Raw genomic sequence first — 16,624 nt, 5'->3', positions numbered from 1 at the left:
GTTCCCTTAACAACCTACTCACATAACAACGAGAATCAGAGAATGTAACCCCCCTTAAGTGATGCACACCTGTACAATCAATACAAGGTTCATCTCCAAGAAGTGCAGCGAATTACCTTTGTTTGAAACTCCAGAGAGCCACTGCAAGTCAGTGACTCAGAACAAGGCAACTTCTTATGGGGAGTGGATCAGGCCAGGGAGGGGGGCAAGATGGGTGGAGGAGGCCTCTGCCATACCCTGACTTTAGACCTGGAAACTCTACATGGGTCTTCTTGGACTTGCACCAGCATTTCAGCTGGCGCAGATCTGAGTAGCCTTATTGGGCAGGCTGAAACTTGACCTCCAGGAAAGGAACCTCCAGCCTGCTCAATCCCAGTGCTGGATACAGCATGGGCCATGTGGCCCTGCTACACCAGCATGGGATAGGGTTGTGCTGTGAATACCAGTTGCTGGAGTATGGAGTGGAGAAGAACTCCTACTTTCTTGCTATGATTATAGACAGAAGCATATGACTATAAACAAGACTGTGTAGTAGATGGACAAGACTAGAGCCAGTGAAGTGTAGGGGTAAGAGCAGGGGTCTCCAAACCCCGACCCGGGGGTCAGATGCAACCTGCGGCCAGCCTCTATCCAGCCCACGGCCAACCTCTTGTCCCTTGAAAGCCCCTGGCCCACTTTGCTGATCATGACTGGAACTATGCTCTGGTTGCATCTGGTGGGTGTTCTAAGGGCCAGAGAGGTTGAATGAATGAGCCCATTCGTTCATTTATTCACACATCTAAGTTCCATCTCTAACTTATTTATATAAATTTTATATTTAATTTTTTTTCCCGTCCCTCAAAACCGTGCCAGACATTTGATGCGGCCCTCTGGCCAAAAGGTTTGGAGACCCTTGGGTTAGAGGATTGGCAAGAATACTGAACTCAGATCCCTGCTCAGTCATGAAATTTACTTGATCCTGGACTAAATTACCATCTCTCTGTTTAACCTACCTCATGAGGGGGAATAGCCATGCACACTGCCCTGGAGGAAGGCAGGTGTGTAAATATGAAAAGCGAATCAATGAAATAGTTAGACCCTTGTTCTGATCTAGCAGGACTCTTCTTAGATTTATGATGGATCCATTCTTAGCCAGAATACCAGAGTAGCAGCAGGATAATCCCTGTTATGTTATAATTTAGACTGGACTTGGAAGAAAAGGAACACTCAGGGAAGAACTAACAAGTGACTTGACAATATGTGCACAAGGTGTCTCGAGATGTTAAATCTTCCAGTCTGTGACACACAGCGGAAGCATGAATAAGTCCCACCTCATCTCACCATGCTTATGTTACACATCTTCAGAAGTGCCTCTAAATATCTCTAAACCTTCTTTTAATGTGCCCCAAGTTAGCCATTGTGCTAGCTGCCCATTGCTAGAATAGCTGGTGGCAGATACATTTTCTCATATCCCCTTTGAACCATCTCATTGTGGTAATTTGTCCTGGCAATACTGCCACATACCATCAGCTAAAAGCCACCACAGAATTCTTTCCTGTCTTCTTTCACAGTGATATTTGACGTTTAAAGAAATGCATGGGGCACTACTCTCTCAGCTGTACGTGACCAGCATGTAGGTCTGGGTCTATTCAGAACCCTAGCACTTGGTGCATGCCCAGAACCTCACATCCACCCCAGAGCCCTTCAATCCTAATCCCAAACATGCTTCCACAGATTCAGAACTTCATCTTCAGCCTGTGTACAGACTCTGTACATAGCCTCTTATTCAGTCCTATTTGCATTGCATGTGATCATGCTCCTAGATGCCTCCCTGGCTACCTATGTGTCTTTTCACAAATAATTACTGCCCCTTGCATTCATTGTAAATATGATATGGTTGCTTAGTCAAGTGGATATCCATTATGTAAGAGGAATGGAGCCCCATACTGAACCTGCAAAGCTATACACTAAGTAGCATTGGCTTTGTGAGCATACAATAGGCATTTACCTGAAAGTGCCCCTGTGTGATTGTGCATTCTATTATTTCTTACCATTTCTGAGAGTGAATGGTTTCAACACTTGACCTCTTTTTCAGATGTCTTCTGCCAAGACTGAAGGTGTAAATAGCTTGCCTAAGGAAGAGCCGTTCATTAACACTAGGCAACATTGAACTCCATTCTGTCTGAAGGGGGCATTAATTAGATTACCTAACAATTGACCTTAGTAATGTTTAAAATTGATTTCAGGAGATTTCCATATCTCTTTTCATTGCAATAGTCATAAATACTTGTGGGTTACAGGTATAGTTAGCGGTACAGTGCTTTCTCAGTGAGGAACCTTCAAGTGAAAGCTCGTATAAGTGTAAACTCTAAAACAGTCACTGAAATTTAGTGGAATCAGCAGGGAAGAAGACAGGACCAACTGAATATGAAATGGCAGTTCACTTTGGGTGAAAAATTTTGCCCTTTAATGAGAGAGTTGATGAAGGGGAGGGACCAATTTTGTATTTTTAGTGGGAAATCTATTTGTTCTTCATCTAGCACTAAAAATCAATCTGATAAGGATTAACCCAGTCTCTTAAAATATATCCTTATCTTGAAAACCATAAAAGGAGAGAGACTCTTCGGTCTGCAACCTTCCTCAGTGATTTAAAGCAAAGATGAAAACCTTCCCCTTACCCCGGGTAAAACCACAGCAGGCCCAATAGGGCTACTCGGTTCTGTGCCACCCTTAAGAGGTGGTACAAATCTGAACAGCCTGGAGTTGCTCCAGGTTGCCTGGGACCAGGGTTGCGGATCTGGCACAAGTGCTGTGCCAGGTGCTGTGCACAAGTGCTGTGCCGGGAAACTATAGGCCGGTCAGCCTAACATCTATACCGGGTAAGATGGTGGAATGCCTCATCAAAGATAGGATCTCAAAACACATAGACGAACAGGCCTTGCTGAGGGAGAGTCAGCATGGCTTCTGTAAGGGTAAGTCTTGCCTCACGAACCTTATAGAATTCTTTGAAAAGGTCAACAGGCATGTGGATGCGGGAGAACCTGTGGACATTATATATCTGGACTTTCAGAAGGCGTTTGACACGGTCCCTCACCAAAGGCTACTGAAAAAACTCTACAGTCAGGGAATTAGAGGACAGGTCCTCTCGTGGATTGAGAACTGGTTGGAGGCCAGGAAGCAGAGAGTGGGTGTCAATGGGCAATTTTCACAATGGAGAGAGGTGAAAAGCGGTGTGCCCCAAGGATCTGTCCTGGGACCGGTGCTTTTCAACCTCTTCATAAATGACCTGGAGACAGGGTTGAGCAGTGAAGTGGCTAAGTTTGCAGACAACACCAAACTTTTCCGAGTGGTAAAGACCAGAAGTGATTGTGAGGAGCTCCAGAAGGATCTCTCCAGACTGGCAGAATGGGCAGCAAAATGGCAGATGCGCTTCAATGTCAGTAAGTGTAAAGTCATGCACATTGGGGCAAAAAATCAAAACTTTAGATATAGGCTGATGGGTTCTGAGCTGTCTGTGACAGATCAGGAGAGAGATCTTGGGGTGGTGGTGGACAGGTCGATGAAAGTGTCCACCCAATGTGCGGCGGCAGTGAAGAAGGCCAATTCTATGCTTGGGATCATTAGGAAGGGTATTGAGAACAAAACGGCTAGTATTATAATGCCGTTGTACAAATCGATGGTAAGGCCACACCTGGAGTATTGTGTCCAGTTCTGGTCGCCGCATCTCAAAAAAGACATAGTGGAAATGGAAAAGGTGCAAAAGAGAGCGACTAAGATGATTACGGGGCTGGGGCACCTTCCTTATGAGGAAAGGCTACGGCGTTTGGGCCTCTTCAGCCTAGAAAAGAGACGCTTGAGGGGGGACATGATTGAGACATACAAAATTATGCAGGGGATGGACAGAGTGGATAGGGAGATGCTCTTTACACTCTCACATAATACCAGAACCAGGGGACATCCACTAAAATTGAGTGTTGGGCGGGTTAGGACAGACAAAAGAAAATATTTCTTTACTCAGCGTGTGGTCGGTCTGTGGAACTCCTTGCCACAGGATGTGGTGCTGGCGTCTAGCCTAGACGCCTTTAAAAGGGGATTGGACGAGTTTCTGGAGGAAAAATCCATTATGGGGTACAAGCGATGATGTGTATGCGCAACCTCCTGATTTTAGGAATGGGTTAAGTCAGAATGCCAGATGTAGGGGAGAGCACCAGGATGAGGTCTCTTGTTATCTGGTGTGCTCCCTGGGGCATTTGGTGGGCCGCTGTGAGATACAGGAAGCTGGACTAGATGGGCCTATGGCCTGATCCAGTGGGGCTGTTCTTATGTTCTTATGTTCTTATGCTGGATTGTGGCCTTGCCCCATCCCCTGCCCACGGGCCCACCCGCCACCCACCCCGAAACACCAACCTCCCGCCCTCCCCATCAGACCCCTGCACTGGCCTGACTCAGCCAGCATGAGCTTATTTTTTTCTGCCAGCCTGTAGGGCTTGCACCGGCCTCTCTACTCACAAAAGTAATTTACGGCACTTTTGCAACACCTTTGAACTGGCACAAGGGACTTGTGCCAGCCCATTTCAGGGCTTGGATTGCACCCAAAGTATAATAACTGAATAGTTCACCGACAAAAAGGAGAAGGCAGAACATTTAGCTTTGATCACTTCGTATGCTAACAAATGTATACTCAAACAAACCAACTAGTCCAAATAGGACATATATTAGGACACATGTATTTTAGGGCTATCTCCCAGGTAATGAAACAAGTCAATAAATTGCATGCATTTTAGATTGCAATCATATGCCTGGGAGTAAGTCTCACTGAAATCAATGGGACTTCTGAGTAGACATGCATAGAGCATGAGTTTTGCAGGAGGTTTTATGTCACTTGCCTTCTAATTTCTGGGTGAACCTTTGTGGCCCACCCACCTCTTCCTGAGGATCTTGTTTATCCACCAATTGCTTTGATTTTTCAGCCATTTCATAAATGTATTATATGTTTACTATTTTACCTGCCTCAACAAAGTTCATTCAGGAGGTATTGGGCTTTTCACATATCTCACATTCAGCTACTGTTTGCTTTCTAAGGGCCCCCCCCCCCCCGGATTTTTGGCTCTCAGATTGCCTTGAGGAAGCCTCCTTCCTAGGTTACCTCCTTCTTTTTGGACTTCCTAGCCTTGGCAGTAGCAGTGTTAACTATTTTTCTTCGCATTTCAATCCCATTTTGCCCAGAAAGAGAGCAAAGTGGAGAGTCAGGATGAAGGGTGCCATTACAAACTGCTTCGTGAAACACCCATTTTGCTTTCTGTCCCTATACCATCAGAGATAGGGTTCACTGCAATCAACCTCCTCCCTTGCTGGCATGGAGATTTTCGAAGTGGTGGATGGATCTACATGTCACAGGCTGCAATCCTAACCAGTTTTCCAACACTGACATAACGACAATGCAATTCTGAGGTAAGGGAACAGACATTGCCCTACCTAGAGGAGGCCTCCATGACTGCCCCCAACTGCAGCACATGCTCCACTGACACAGCTATGCCAGTGTTGGAAAGTTGGTTAGGATTGTGCCCACAGTCGCATAAGAAGAGCCCCACTGGATTAGGTCAAAGGCCCATCTAGTCCAGCTTCTTATATCTCATAGTGGCCCACTAAATGCCTCAGGGAGCACACAAGACAACAAGAGACCTGCATCCTCTTGCCACTCCCTTGCACCAAGCCTACTTCTAAAACCAGGAGATTGGATGTACCCACCTTGGCTTGTAATCTGTGATGGACTTCCAGAAATCTGTCCAATCCCCTTTTAAAAGCATCTAGGCCAGATGCAATCACATGATCCTGTGGCAAGGAGTTCCACCGATTAATTACACGCAGGATGAAGAAATATTTTCTTTCATCTGTCGCAGCGGAATAGTTCACTCAGTGGCCATTTCAACCAATCTCTGTATGATAAAAGTAACCCACAGACCAGCCCTTAGTCAACCAACTCTGGTTCAGTTTCTGAGTTGTGCACGTTGTGGCAATTTAATCTTGCGCTGAGAAGTCCACTGAAACTCCCATTCTGATAATTTAGTTCTTGGGACTGAACCAATCTACTTTGTGCTTGACAGTTGCAGCTAGAAATACTGCCAAGAATCATGACATCTTATTTTCTATTTGCACTTTAATACATATGATCATGCCATTTCTTTCTTCCCTTCCCTTCCCTTTTTTTGTTTATAAGCTATTTTTGTGACACATTCCTGATCTATTATTCTCTAGTCTAGACACTCACATTGAATCATAGCATGGTCTGAAACTACTATTTTCTTTAAAATACACATGTGGATTAGTTATTTTCCAGGCAAGGCTATACACTTTGTCCTTGAGGTGCAAGTAAAACTGTGTTGGAAAGCTCTCTCTGATTTGTTTGTTTAGGACAGTGTATGGTAGGTGCGGTCACAATTCCCGTCCCCCCATATATTTGTTTAAATATATATATTTATATAACATAAATTCAAGTAAAAGTAAAATTAAAGTAAAATACAGAATGTACAGAATGGATAATATCAGGTGTATAACTGTAGTGGAATATAGTGGAATAGTATAGTGGAATACATCTATATCTATACCTATATAGGTATAGATATAGAATACATATACACAGCACAGATGTATATAGATATAGATATATTCCACTGCAGCTATACACTTGGCATTTTGTACATTCTGTATTTTACTTGAATTTTTATCTGATGTTTCAGTATCTGAATTTTTAGTGCTGATGTTTGCAGTTGTTCTTTGGTGATCCCACAATCTTTTCAGACTTCTTGGATTTCATGAAAATATGTCACTAAACACTACAACTAATTAGCGTTTACGACATGCTCAGAAGATGAAATGCATTGTCGAGCTCGATACAATCAATGTTAATATTAAATCTTCCTTTGTTGGAATACTACTTTAATTCCCTAACATCTAATTACTTTGGTAGGGCTCAAGAGTTCGAGTTCATTGAAGACAATGTCAGAATAAATAATTCTGCTCAATATTGTTGTCATCGCTGATACAATTTTCCACTAGAGGATTAAACATTTGCAGGTAATTGATGATGATGTTAAAAATATCATGCTTTTTCTGTAACTTTATGTTATATACAGGAGTTCGTTTATATTGTGCAAAAATAGGAAACTCCACCAAAACAAAAGCTATAGTTATAACTATTCTCTCTAGTAACTTGAGTTCCAAGTCATGTTTTCTTTTGGTTTGGGGAAACAAATTTAGAGTTTACAATACTTGGAGTTATAGTTCATCATTCAAGTGATATGGTCATCGATATGGTGATAATGATCAGTGGCAGTCCTGGGGGGGCGCGGGGGCAAAAGCCCCAGGCAGCTGTTTCCACCCGTTATGCCACCACTGCCACCTCCACCTGCCCCCTGGAGATGTTCAGAAAACCAGAAGTACTACTTAACAGTGCTCTAGAAGCCTCAGAAGGCTTTCAGAGCACCTAGGAATGTAGCTGGGTAAGTATTGCCTGTGGGGGCAATTTGTTGCAGTCTTGCGCCCTGGGCAGCACAGGGACCAGGTCCACAACTAATGATGATAAATTCTCTTTTCTATCTGAATCAGGTAAGGTAGTGGAACTGCGCTGAATCAGTGTCTGGAATAATGAAAAGCCTGCTTGAAGGTGTCACCAAGGGCTGTGGTGCCTGGTGCGGTCACATGACATCATGTCATCACATGATGTGATGTGTTCAGCAAACACCAAGAGGCCACCGAATATCCAAAAATCCAATCACTCCAAAATCACCAAAAAAATCAACCCAGCCACTGCTGTGAGTACATGCTCTGGCTGCTCTTCTGACTCAGGAAGAGGCTAGAGCACACATGTACTCTCACTTCACGGCACCCCCTCCTGGCCTGGCACCCAGGGCAGACTGCCTCTCCCCAGCTTGCTATGCCACTGCATGAAGACTGATAAACTGAAGCTCAATCGCAACAAAATGGTCTGTGGGTAGGTGGTTCACCCTTTAAGGAAAGACATTCAGTCTGAATGGGGTTGAACTCTCACAAAGTACCGGTTTCATACTATGAGTATGCACCTAGATGAGAGCCAGATAAAAGTGCTACTCAGTCACAGCCTATATGGTGTCATGGCCAAGAGATTGAGCTGCGAATTAACATTTCCCTGATATGAATCTCACCTTTGCCAATTACTCACTAGGTGGTCTTAGGAAAGCCTCTCAGCCTCAGCTGCAGTGTGGGGGATAATACAGAGTTGTCATAAGTGTTCCATAAAGATAATACTTATGAACAATTGGAGCACTAAAAAAAGCCCTCTACAAATGAGAAGTACGATTAAATATTAGATCTAGCTTTGTCACTAGAGGCCCAAATAGCCTCTGAGGCATGGAAATTGCAGCATCTCCTGGTCAGAGATAATCTGGCTACAGTTCTGCTCTAGTAACTTCCAGAATGAATTGCTGCAATTGTATGCTGGGCTGCTGTTGAAGAATCCTGGAAACTGCAGCTAGTTCAAAATGCAGCAACGAGGCTAAAGCAGGGGTGTTGCAGGGTAGGAAATACCTAATAATCTAATCTGGATTTTCATTCATAAAGCTTCTGTTCACAATGGCAAATAGACTGGTTTCCTGGGAAAAGAGTTGCAACTAATAGTACTTTCTATACAGTATGCTGTTAGAACATAAGAACATAAGAACAGCCCCACTGGATCAGGCCATAGGCCCATCTAGTCCAGCTTCCTGTATCTCACAGCGGCCCACCAAATGCCCCAGGGAGCACACCAGATAACAAGAGACCTCATCCTGGTGCCCTCCCTTGCATCTGGCATTCTGACATAACCCATTTCTAAAATCAGGGATAACCCAATTATCCAAAACCCATAACCCAATTCTGTTAAGCAGGGATAGGCAACTCGACTCATAAGACTCAGACTTGAGTCACCAAACATGTGTTTCCCAGACTTGAGAAACATGTGCAGACCCAACTGAAGAAATATGTGCGGACACGGACACATGTTTTAAAAATGGAAGTGACTCAGGAGTCACTTCGGACATTCTGTTTTCACCAGGTTTTTTGGAGGCCCAACAAAAGCCATACACGAGACCCCCCAGCCAAGTTCACTGGTGACAGCTTCTCTTTTGCTCTGGTCAACGGGAGCATCTCCTAGAACTCCATAATCATGTAAAACTATCTGAAGAACATTTGTAGATAGGGGTGATAGCTGCAAGAGTAGAGCAAACCTCTTGGCCAACATACTCCACTGCTACAACCATATAAGGAGGTTGAGAAGGTTGACATAGACCTTTAGCCATGACACAACCTTGGCGACCCCTGATGCCAGCTCTGCTTTCTACCATATTGCTTCTCACTCATCCTACCTTTCAGTGTCCTACATTTAGCACCTATCCATCTTGGCTGGGCAGTTATAAGAGCAACATACTATTTTGAACCCTTCTGGTCCAGAGTACCTGGTTGGTGTTTGGATACATATTTCTCTGGATGCTTCAAGAGTTGATTGTATGAACTGGATGTCATCTACAGGAGGTCCTCCCACAACTATAACCCAGCATCAAGAATGTCACTCTCCAAGCAAAATAGTGCTACATACTGCAGCAAGTGATGGAACAATAATATTTCTTTGAGATTTGACCATTTCCAACAGAGTCAATTTAGCAGCTGTAACAGTACATGCAACCATAGCTACTCTTCATAATCTATTGGGACTCCAAGCCACATCCAGCCCTCCAGAGAATTTTATCTGGCCTGCAAGGTTCTGCAGCATCTTGATTGTAAAAATAGCTCAAAAGACTCATTTCTGTGTTTTCCAGCATGAGTAAACACAGCATTCAGCCACTACAGGTGATGAATGTAATGGAAAAAAAATTATTCCATTACATTGCATTACATTCAGCTAGTGGCTGAATGAGGTATATACTGATGTTGGGAGACCTGGAATATAACTATAATGTCTTATATGGAGCAGAAACTGAGCCCCCCCCCCAAAAAAAAAAAAAGTTTGTGATTTGTGTCATAGATTACTTGGTGCTTTCTCAAAATCCATTCCCCCCCCCCTCTTCCTGGGCAAGTCAATTTTGCCCTCTTCTCCCCTCCCCTTTCCACTCCCACCTACTTATTGTATTCAGTCAAATTCTCCACACATCAATGTATGTATTTATTTACTTGCCAGCCCTCAATTTCAAATATATGATGTGGCTCTCATGCCAACAAGTTTGGAGATCCCTGATCTATTGTAACAAGGTTTTTGAGCCCATTCATATGTAATTTCCAGCATGCCTACTGGCATACATTCCATTGCATCAGAGGCTTAAAAATGCTTCTTTGGCAAACATGCTGTAGAGCTAAATAAGTTTGTACTAGGAGATTTCTTTGAGGAGAAAAGCAGGAATTCCTAGGTGTGCTGCAGTGCCTCTCATGAACATTTCTATTGTCTGTGGCAGATGGGAAAAAAATTTCTCTGGGGACTGAAAATTTACTTCTACTTCTTACATTAGGCAGTTTGGGACTTAGCTATTAATTGAGTTGAGCTGAAAGCAGAAAGGACTTTGCCAGCTCAGTATTCAGAGGTAACAGTATTGGTCTGAAAAAGATTGCCTCTGGTCACTACCATTTAGAGTGCAAAAGCAACCTACAAACCTGCAAAGCAATTTTTGGATAAAGGTCTGTTTTAGAGCAGGTAGACAGAAATTTGCTTTTGAAAGGGGGAGGAGACAAATTATGGTTTGTTTGTCTCTAAGTTGTCTCAAATACCTTTTTGAGCCATTGCCTTTCTTAAGAATCCACTTGAGACTTTGTCAGCAAAACTTCAGGAGGCATTAAAGGAAAAAGTCCTGCTTAGCAGAGCAGGAGAGATGGAACTTGGTGGTGGTTGGCAACCTTCAGTCTCAAAAGACTATGGTATAAGCCTGCAACACTGGTATTCCCAGGTGGTCTCCCATCCAAGTACTAACCAGACCTGACCTTGCTTAGCTTCTGAGATCAGACGAGATCAGGCATGTGCAGGGTAGTAATGCTCATATTAACTCTCTAGTTTCAGCTGAATTTCTTGGAAGAACTTCCTTTCCTTGCTATGTATGCCCATACGGAAGATGGTGGTGGCAGAGGTATCCCTGGGATGGTGCCAACCCAGTGTAGAACATACCTGGAAAAGTTTGGCATCCCAGAAATTTGGGGGTGAGGAAATGACATAATCACGTCATCCCCAACCTTCCAGGCTATCGCATTGCTTTAAATGCAAAAAGTCTGCTTCTGGACTGCCTCCGTTCAGCTATCTGTGGCCCTCTCTGGGCCCGGTTACTTTGTGCTCTTGTCGGTAAGTGACAACAACACAATCATTGGTGAAAGTGTTAGGTGGCTGGTCCCAGTGTGGGCAGAAGATTGCCAAATGGAGGCCTGGGTGGTATAGTGTCTCCCCTCCCAAGCGTGATACCTGGTGTGGCCTGTGCCCCCTGCATTCCCACTGTGATGCTACTGGGTGGTGGTTTTAGAGCCAAACTGCCTATATGCTTAACTGTGTGCTCCAGGATGCAATTCTATCCACACTTACCTAGGAGTAAGCCCCACTAACTATAATGGGACGTACTTCAGAGTAAATATGCATAGAATTGGGCTCTAAGAAGCATAAAAATGGTTGGCAACCTTCAGTCTCGAAAGACTATGGTATAAGCCTACAGCACCCAGTATTCCCAGGTGGTCTCCCATCCAAGTACTAACCAGGCCTGACCCTGCTTAGCTTCCAAGATCAGACGAGATCAGGAATGTGCAGGGTAACAGTTGCTGCATAGTTAAAAGCACAATTGGGTTCAGAAATGTGGTGAGACTGAAGTGTTAACACCTTTCAGCTCCTCTTGCCCTGCCATGGTTTCACTGCCTTTAGCATGCCTTTCACACTTTTTTTTTCAAATTAAAAAGTAATATGTTAAAAGTAATATGTAGTTTGGTCCTTAAGCTTGCAGTTAGATGATCATCTTGTTTGGCTCTTAGTTCCGCACTACAAGGCTCAACACTGACTTCTATATTGTAGAAGGAAGGAAGGAAGGAAGGAAGGAAGGAAGGAAGGAAGGAAGGAAGGACCCTGTGTATATTTCACCATTACAAAGTATATGGTGACAACTTCATGCAGATAAAAGCTTCCTCAAAAGAGCATCTGATGAAAGCGCCAACTGTAGGGAAGACAAAATTCAATTCCCATACAGTGTTAAATAAGATATGATTAAATTCTGATGGGGGAAAGTTGATTTTCTGGCCATAACTTAGGACTACCTCAATCAAACTGGAATCCAGACTTTGCAATATTGCTCTGTATATACTAGAACTCTGATATTCATCACACCCCTCAAATGACTTCTTGAATATATGCGAGAAAGAAGAATTACTTAATATAGTGACTTCAATCCCTGAATCCTGGACAGTGATTCAGATGCTGATGTTGCTTCCTGTTACCTCTTACTCCCTGCTGCATCTGCTTTTTATTCCCATCCTGTTTTTTCACCTACGGTTTAATAGTCGGGTTTAGTCAGTGAAAGCAATTTCACCTTTCATAACACTGCTGCAATAATAGCAATGATTTCAAGACACCGACACTAACCTCTAGACCTCACAAGAAGTAAATAAGTGCTGGGTACCTATAATTTTTTGAAGAACAGTTTGGACCACAAAGGCAGGTGGTGACAGCAGATGTCCTTTTCTCTTTCTTTATTATTGTGACATTCTCCTGTCATGTCTCGCTTAAAAAAATAAAAAAGCCAGCTTCAAAAAACAGTTGCTGCAGCTACAACCCAAGAGAGATTTTCTCTCTCATCAAGGACAGTTAATGCTTTCAAACAGAAATACTGTAGTTTCCTACCAAAAAGGAAAAAAAAACAACTTTATATTGGAAGGCTAAGGACAGATGGGGAGTGGTTAGCACAACTGACTTCTTTCTCCCAGTCAAATGATCACAGTTTTTCAAGTAAGTCCTCCCCAGTGCCAATAAAGGAAGTACAGGCCAGCAGCAAGATTTAAAATCATGGCTGGAATCTTTTAATTAGTTTCTCTTTTTTTCCAGTAGCGTCAAAGTGCTAGCCAGGCTCAAGGCTCACACACACACACACACACACACACACACATATTCTAAAGTATGTTTAGTAATTTGGTGGGATAGATCTGAACTAGATCTTTGTACAATGACTCTCTTCATGTTTCTGAGACTGTTGCCCCAATCCTATCCTCCACCAGCTGCCCCAGTGCAGTTGCACCAAAAAGGGGCATGCTGCATCCAGTGGAGGTTGGGGGTTGCAACCCAAGGGCAAATGGGATGCAAGTATAAATATTTTTACTTACCTCCACGTAAGCCCTGGGGCTGTCTATGGATCTCCTAGGTGATTTTCAACCGTTTTCATCTCATAGCATACTGACAAGGCACTAAAATTGTCAAGGTACAGCAGTTTCTTGACAATTAACAAGGCACACTGCTCTGACAACAGGGGCTCACATCTCCCAGTAGTCCTTCTCACAAATGATCCTCCCCCAAGTTTCCATGGCATACCTGCAGACCATCCGAGACATACCAGTGTGCCACGGCACAGTGGTTGAAAATGGCTGTCCTAGAATATATGCCACCAGCAGTGTAGCTATGCCATCTTGCATCTGGGGACACAAAACTTTTGACCACTCTCCCCCAGGCCTCAGAAGGCAAAAACCCAAAGTACCTTTCTAAGGCTGCTGGGAGAACTTCTAAGGGTCAGGAAAGCTGCACCTCAGCACTCTGCTTTTTTGCTTCAGGTTTGCCATTGGAGGTGTGGGTTGGCACCCCTTCAAGACATGGTACGCAAGGCAATGTACTCCCTGCTTCCCTTAGCTATGCCACTGTACACCACCTCTTTTGGTAGCATGTGTCCAAGGACAGGAAAGAGGTGGGGATGGATAAGATGCAGTTGATCCACCTGCTGCACATGCCCGAACCCGTCTGATCTCGGAAGCTAAGCAGGGTCAGGCCTGGTTAGTACTTGGATGGGAGACCGCCTGGGATTACCGGGTGCTGTAGGCTTATACCATAGTCTTTCGAGACTGAAGGTTGCCAACTACAGTTGATCCACCCCTTTCACTGCCTCTGTACCCCCTCTCCTCACCCTCCCCATCCAGTTATACCGCCAGTCCTTCCCTTCCCTGCTCATCCCCATCTCCCAATGCTAACTGGGTCCTGTAGGCACAGTGTGGTCCAGTGGCAGAGCTGTAGTAGTGCTGCCTCTTGCAGCAGCTCACGCAAATGGCCACCAATTGAGTGCTGTGCATGCCATCAAAAACCATTCCCTGAACAAAAATATTAGTGCATATGGGTCAAGAGAAAAAAATCACAGAATGAAATAAAATGAAACACATTTTTCAGGTTAATTGCGTCCTCACTCTGCAACAGTTGGAGATCCGGCCAAATGCATCGATTCAATATTCTATTATTATATTCAGTCCTCCAATTATTATAGAGCTGGAATCTTGTCAGCTTTTGCCATTACAGTGGTAACTACTGTGCGAGAGGTATGATGAGAGAATAAATTTAGTAGAACTACAGTCAATAATCATTTTGGATTGGGATAATACCACGGTAGTCATTTCACCACAGAAAACAGAAGCATTTATTACAATAGTAGTCAATGAATAAATTATATGGCCAACAAAGCTTCCAAAGATTATTAAACACTAACAAGAGCCTCATATTTTAACACAGAGTGCAAGTGTTAATCTGCATGACTCCCCAAAGCCACTGCATGTGGGCTGCAGAAGCCACCTCTCTAGTAGGCAGGCAGCAGGAACTGGGTGCTAGGCCTTTTTTTCCACAGCAGATCAGCACTGCAGGGAAATCCATGCTGTTGAAGTTCAGGGGATGGATTGTTAGCCTGCAGAAAATTACTCCTGCACATGCCTGATCTTGTCTGATCTCGGAAGCCAAGCAGGGTCAGGCCTGGTTAGTACTTGGATGGGAGACCACCTGGGAATACCAGGTGCTATAGGCTTATACCATAGTCTTTCGAGACTGAAGGTTGCCAACCAAGAAAATTACTTCCTACGCAAGATGCAGGATAGGTGATGGGAGGAATCAGTGCCAGGACAGTTGCTGGAGGCCTTTGGTGAAAGCCTTGCACTTGCAAGTCCCTGTGGTGCCCCCTATGCCTCCCCAATGACACATCTTTCTCCACTGTTGCCACTGAAACTGAAGGCTCAGGGCCCTCAGCCAGTGCCTGAATTAACCCCTAATGCCACCCTTTGAAGAAATATACAGGCAGCCCTCCATATCTGTGGCTTTGGAACCTGCAGATTTGAATACCTGCAGATTCTGAACCCATGGGGTGGGCTGCCTGTAGCTCTCTGAACCCAATCCAAGTTGTGCTCTGGTTGGGTCTGGATGCTTTTCTGAGGGCCAGGGAGGCAGCATGTGGCCTCCCTGACCCTCAGAAGGCCTTGTCAGACCTTCAGAGGGCTGACATGACTTCCAGTTTTTGGCCAGAAGTTGCAGTTTTTTAGCCCTATAAATGTCTCAGAAGGGCCTCCTGAGCTGACCAGAGCACAGACTTGGTTAGGTTCAGAGGCTCGGGGCCACCGAAATCTGCAAATTCTAACGTCCGCAGATTTTGGTATCCATGGGGGTCTCAGGAATGGAACTCCCACAGATAATGACGGCAGCCCTGTACGTGGATAAGAAGAGCCAGACACAGCTCAGTTGTTCTTTGTCATTTTAAGCCTATAGCAAAATCTTCTAAACATGCCTCTTCAGAAATCCTACTAATAGAACTCATTTATTCGCAAGTACACTTAGGAGTGCAACTTAAGTATGTGGCCAAATATAGAGGTTTCCACATGTTGTAATAAGCTATACACATATAATTTGTATTGAAATTTGAGAGAAAAGGAGCACTATAGGCAGAATTTTATAAAACAACAATAGTTTTAAGTGTGATGCAAAGAAAAAAAAAACTTGTTAATTTTTACAAAGTGATCGTCCAGCCTACCTTTTCAGTAGCAGGCTTGTTAGGAAAGCTAGGATAGGCTAATATGAAGAGGAATGAAAATGAAGGGTTGTTTTGTTTGTCTATTGTTTTTGTAAATAAATGCTTTTTGACATGAAAGTGAATCAAAATCCAATCCTAACAAATTTTCCAGCACTGATGCAGCTGCAATGCAGGCTCAAGGTTAAGGGAAGAAACATTCCCTTACTTTGGGGAGGCCTCCATGACTGCTCCTCCTCTCCCTCCCCAGAATATAGAGTGTGCTGTCTTGACACGGCTGCATCAGAGCTGGAAAGTTACTTAGGATTGGGCTGTCATTCTTGTTTTCCTTTGCCTATGGTTCAGTTGGGGATCATCTTCATGGCAAGGGTCCCCAATCCTATTCACACTTTCCTAGGAATAAGCCACATTGACTCAAATGGGACTTTCTTCTGAGTAGACATGCATAGGATTGGGCTGTAACTCTCTGCTCTTCATAATTTCATTATCCCCTACTTAAGTGAGTGTACTCTTAAGCAGGGGATACAGAGTAAAAACCCATGCTACATTATCTCAGTACATCCACTGTGGCTCACTGTAGTGGCATCAATTTAGGAATATAATATTGTATTGCTTCAAACATTCACTGTAACATTGTGGGAAAAAATACA

General features: G+C 43.9%; 1 protein-coding gene and 2 pseudogenes across 1 annotated transcript in view; 1 reads left to right on the top strand and 2 right to left on the bottom strand.

Moving 5' to 3' along the window:
* KCNH8 (potassium voltage-gated channel subfamily H member 8) overlaps positions 1 to 16,624 on the bottom strand; it is a 225,099-nt gene that overhangs the window by 170,608 nt on the left and 37,867 nt on the right. The gene's annotated exons all lie outside the window — the stretch shown is intronic.
* Positions 11,662 to 11,779, bottom strand: LOC136655190 (5S ribosomal RNA; annotated as a pseudogene).
* LOC136654563 (5S ribosomal RNA) lies at positions 14,866 to 14,984 on the top strand (annotated as a pseudogene).

Source organism: Tiliqua scincoides, chromosome 5 (genome assembly GCF_035046505.1).
Source record: "Tiliqua scincoides isolate rTilSci1 chromosome 5, rTilSci1.hap2, whole genome shotgun sequence".
In the NCBI taxonomy this organism is placed as follows: domain Eukaryota; kingdom Metazoa; phylum Chordata; class Lepidosauria; order Squamata; family Scincidae; genus Tiliqua; species Tiliqua scincoides.
Note: the sequence above shows the minus strand (reverse complement) of the source record. Positions and strands in the feature narration are given on the sequence as shown.